The 5,531-nt window shown below is 42.0% G+C and overlaps 1 pseudogene; it reads right to left on the bottom strand.

Moving 5' to 3' along the window:
• Positions 1-3,622: 3,622 nt before the first annotated feature.
• On the bottom strand, positions 3,623-4,866 carry LOC110521033 (annotated as a pseudogene).
• Positions 4,867-5,531: the final 665 nt, after the last annotated feature.

Below are 5,531 nucleotides of genomic sequence, written 5' to 3'. Positions count from 1 at the left end.
AAGATGGTGTAGCAGTCAGACGTATTTGTCCTTCTTTTCGTGTCCCATGTATATATATATTTTTAAATATATTTTCTTCGCATATCTTTTTATATTTTTCTAAACCCTTACTTCAAAATACTCTCCTGCAAACATCCGAAGTTCATCAAAGGTAAACGATTTAATTTGATTGCTTTTCTGATTTGTGACAAGGTTGCCTGCTGCTAGTCTATCGATAAACTTACACAAATGCTTGTCTAGCTTTGGCTGTAAAGCATATTTTGAAAATCTGAGATGACAGTGTGAGTAACAAAAGGCTAAGCTGTGTCTCAATATATTTAATTTGTGATTTTCATGAATAGGAATATTTTCTAGGGATATTTATGTCCGTTGCGTTATGCTAATTAGTGTCAGGCGATGATTACGCTCCTGGATCCAGGATGGGGAGTCACAAGAAGTTATTAACTTGGCTTTCGAAGACCTTAGAGATGCAGGGTAGGATAGATATAGGTCTGTAGCAGGTTGGGTCTAGAGTGTCTCCCCCTTCGAAGAGGGGGATTGACTGCGGAAGCTTTCCAATCTTTGGGAATCTCAGACGATACGAAAGAGAGGTTGAACAGGCTAGAAATAAGGGTTGCAACAATTTCGGCAGATCATTTACGAAAGAGAGGGTCCAGATTGTCTAGCCCGGCTGATTTGTAGAGGTCCAGATTTTGCAGCTCTTTCAGAACATCAGCTATCTGGATATGGGTGAAGGAGAAATGGTGGAGGCTTGGGCGGGTTGCTGTGGAGGGTGCCGGGCAGTTGACCGGGGTAGGGGTAGCCAGGTGGAAAGCATGGTCAGCCGTAGAGAAATGCTTATTGAAATTCTCAATTATAGTGGATTTGTCGGTTGTAACAGTGTTTCCTAGCCTCAGAGCAGTGGGTAGCTGGGATGAGGTTCTCTTATTCTCCATGGACTTAACAGTGTCCCAGAACTTTTTTGAGTTTGTGCTGCAGGATGCAAATTTCTGTTTAAAAAAGCTAGCCTTAGCTTTGAAAACTGCCTGTGTATATTGGTTCCTAACTTCCCTGAAAAGTTGCATATCACAGGGGGCTATTCGATGCTACTGCAGAACGCCACAGGATGTTTTTGTGCTGGTCAAGGGCAGAATGGTCTGGAGTGAACCAAGGGCTATATCTATACCTGGTTCTACATTTTTTAATGGGGCATTTTAATTTAAGATGGTGAGGAAGACACTTTTAAAGAATAACCAGGCATCCTCTACTGTCGGGATGAGGTCAATGTCGTTCCAGGATACCCCGGCCAGGTCGATTAGAAAGGCCTGCTCGCAGAAGTGTTTTAGGGAGCGTTTGACAGTGATGAGGGGTGGTCGTTTGCTCACAGACCTATTACGGATGCAGGCATGGAGGCAGTGATCGCTGAGATCTTGGTTGAAAACAGCAGAGGGGTATTTGGAGGGTAAGTTAGTTAGGATGATATCTATGAGGGTGCCCGTGTTTATGGATTTGGGGTTATATCTGGTAGGTTCATTGATATATTGTGTGAGATTGAGGGCATCAAGCTTAGATTGTAGGATGGCCGGGGTGTTTTAAGCATGTTCCAGTTTATGTCACCTAGCTGCCCGAGCTCAGAAGATAGATGGGGGGTGAGAGACTTGTTTCTGGAAAGGTTCATTTTTAGAAGTAGAAACTCAAATTGTTTGGTTACAGACCTGGATAGTAAGACAGAACTCTGCAGGTTATCTTTGCAGTAAATTGCAACACCGCCCCCTTTGGCAGTTCTATCTTGTCGGAAAATGTTGTAGTTAGGAATGGAAATTTCAAGGTTTTTGATGGTCTTCCTAAGCCAGGATTCAGACGCGGCTAGGACATCCGGATTGGTGGAGTGTACTAGGGCAGTGAATAAAACTAACTTAGGGAGGAGGCTTCTAATGTTAACATACATGAAAACAAGGCTTTTACGGTTGAAGAAGTCAACAAATGAGAGAGCCTGGGGGATGGGCTTAGAGGTAGACACTGCAGGGCCTGGATTAACCTCTACATCACCAGAAGAACAGAGGAGGAGTAGGATAAGGGTACGGCTAAAGGCTAAAAGAACTGGACGCCTAGCACGTTAAGAACAGATAGTAAAAGGAGCAGATTTCTGGGCATGGTAGAATATATTCAAGGCATAATGTACAGACAAAGGTATAGTAGGATGTGAATACAGTGGGGGTAAACCTGTGCATATAGTGATAATCAAAGAGATATTGTCTCTAGAAATAGCATTTAAACCAGGTGATGTCACTGCGTGTGTGGGGGGGTCGAACTAAATTGTTAACTGAGGCGTGTTGAGCAGTGCTAGAGGCTCTACAGTGAAATAAAACAATAGTTACAAACCAGAACAGCAATCCACATGGCATGGTGACGTTAGGGAAAGGCATGCGTAGCCGGGTGATCATACAAGTCCAGTGCGTGGCTTCAGGCAGCTAGCGGCACGAGGCTAGCAGGCTAACAGAAAGGCCTTAGAGGGATGACTTGACAGAGGGAAGTCTGTTGTGGCCCCCTCGTGCAGTTACATCAGCGGACAGATCAGCAGGGCTCCTTGTGGTAAACCAGGCCAGTTGGCAAAATATGAATAGTGTCCGAAGAAATATGTCCGAAGGGCCTCTTAAGCCAGCAGTCCAATGTGCTTTAGATAGCTAGCAGGCCGCAGATTAGCGGCTGTGAGTTCAGGGGTCGTTAGCTGCTATAATTCCAGGTGAAAAATATAAAGAAAATAATCATAATAAAAATGTTTAAAAAAATAAAAAAAATAGGTTCAGTGCTTGCGGTAGGAATCCAGAGATATCGAGAAGAATAAGTCCGACTAGCTCTGGTTTGAGTGGTGCTGTACAGACTGGCGAGAGTTGTCCGGGATAAAGGTAGCTGATGACCGCTAGCAAAGGATAGCTGACTGCTAGCTAGTGGCTTCGGAATGTATTCGATGGGCCTCGTAAGCCAACAGTCCGTTGTGCTCTAGACAGCTAGCTACGAAGGTCGGAAGGTGAGAAGGTTCAGAGTTTGCGATAGGAATCCAGGGATATGGAGAGAAAAATAGGTTCGGTATGCTCTGGTTGAATCGCGTTGTACAAACTTGCGAGAGCTATCTGAGTTAGAGGATAGCTGATGACCGTTAGCTGACTAGTTAGCTGGCTAGTTTATGTTGGAGAGATTCCAGTAATATAGGTAAAGACAAATACTTTAGAGAAAAAGCAGGTCCACACCACATTGGGTGAGGCGGGTTGCAGGAGAGTATTTTGAAGTAAGGGTTTAGAAAACTATAAAAAGATATGCAAAGAAAAATATATAAAAATATATATACATGGGACACGACAAGACGAAGGACAAATACGTCTGACTGCTACACCATCTTGGATCTACTGCTCCAATGCTCTAACCACGAGGCTACCTGCCGCCCCATGTTTGCGATGGTACACTGCAGGGACCACTCAACAATTATCACAAATATGTGATTGTAAGTGTGTAAGCGTGTTAAATATATTACATGGACACATCACTTTTCATCTTTGTATTCTTCAGTTTTAACAGTTAATGAAATAAGCATTTCCAATTCATGATAATAGTCATGCACTGTAATTTTAGTATTTTAGACCTACTTTTACTTATTATCGATAGGAAATAGAAGGTAACTACTGAACATGCTAATTCTGCTGTTGTCAAAGATTCTATTGCCACTCCAGAGAACAACATAGACCTAGTCTCCTTCCGCTAGGTCTAGCGTGACTCCATTCACCTCGCTGTGGTAAATGCCAGATTTTTGGGTTGGCATGTTCATAGATGGCAGCCATTTTCACACTGTTCCTATGCAATGCTGCGTTCACCTGCCCTGAATTTCCCACACTACAAGTGATTATGAAGTAGTAGGCCCCTCCCACAGGTGTGGTAAAGATACCTGTATTAGTTGAGAAAGCAAGGTGGACAAAAATAACTTTGTGTAATTATGATGGGGAATAACAGAAAATAGGACATACTGCTAAAGATAAAGTGTGGAGTGAAAACAGATGGATGGAAGGAGTGTTACAAAGACACCTCAGTAAAATACATACAGGTGCAATCTGTACCTTTCATTATTGCCAGTGGCAACTCAAGGTACTACAAACACTTTATCAAGAACCGAAAGATAAAACCAACTATTTGATTTGCCAAGTCCCACCCTCTCAGTTTACAAACAAGTGTAAGGGCAGCAATATTGACACAAAAGTTACAGATTGCACCTTTTAATATGATGTTGAAAGACCTATCTAGTGGGTAAATACCTGGATCTGGGTTATATGCTTCATAAATGTTTATAGTGATCTTCTTGTACACCAGGGTGACGTCTTTGTTGAAAGGCTGCAAGTCATACTGTTCGTCATTGACCATAAGTGAAGCGAAGAAGGACAGTTTTAGTTTCACTTGTAGAAAAACACAATATGTTCAAATTACTACACATCATGTTTGATGCCAGATTGATTGACTGAGCCTATGCACGTCTCAACACAGATACAGGAGATACAGGACAGAGGATGATGAACACACACGGCCACAAAGTTGTGACATGGTCACAAAGGCTGTTCCCTGCATGCCCCTAGCAATACTAACACACGATGACAAAACAATATAAGAATTACACTGTTCAGTTTCTCCACTCGGGCTGTCAGTTCCCTCAGCAGTCTGTCGACCTCGAACGGGAAAGCTGGTGTGGTGGGAAGCAGGTCTGGCGATGTGGAAACAGGAACACTCTGTCTGAGCCCGAGTCTTAACACAACAGCACAGCAACACCACCACAGCTAAAACAATCTCAGAGCTTACAATGAGCTGGTGTGAGGTGTTTGTCGGGGTGTCTGACCACCCTTCACACATTGAGTTATATATTAATGGATAGGTTTATTTATAACATATTTATTACTTTTCAAAAATCCCCAGGTTTTGTAGAAATCCTGGTTGGGGAAGACTCCTGGAATCAGGAAATCTGGGAATCCTCCAACCGGATATATGGAAAACCTGGGAATTTTGGGGGTAATGACCAGAATTTTGAAACGCTAGCTGTATCAGCAATGTTCACTCCAATCTGTGATTATGAACCAACCTTGAAAAAAATCTAATTAAACCTACCCTACACTTTTTACTATGATATAGCAGAAAAATGCAATCCAAAGACAAAAGTATATTTCGATTAAAAGAGCATGCTACATTTAGATTCAATTCATGTCTGAGTTATCTGTAGAAGTAAAGGAATAAGATATCAGTCAATCAAATGTATTTCTAAATCCCTTTTTACATCAGCAGATGTCACAAAGTGCTGTACAGAAACCCAGCCTAAAACCACAAACAAGACAACGTGAAACCCTTATGGCCAACTGGTATAACTTTGAAATAACAGATATTGATAATAACAATAAATAATAAACCATCTGATGTACTCTTGTTTTTTTATAACCAATGCTTTTTATTTATTGTTGTATTCTTGAGACTGGACGATACTTTTCGTCATCTACTTAAAAAACTGGAACTCAACCAATCCTCCA

This window comes from Oncorhynchus mykiss, chromosome 4 (assembly GCF_013265735.2).
Source record: "Oncorhynchus mykiss isolate Arlee chromosome 4, USDA_OmykA_1.1, whole genome shotgun sequence".
Lineage (NCBI taxonomy): Eukaryota > Metazoa > Chordata > Actinopteri > Salmoniformes > Salmonidae > Oncorhynchus > Oncorhynchus mykiss.
Note: the sequence above shows the minus strand (reverse complement) of the source record. Positions and strands in the feature narration are given on the sequence as shown.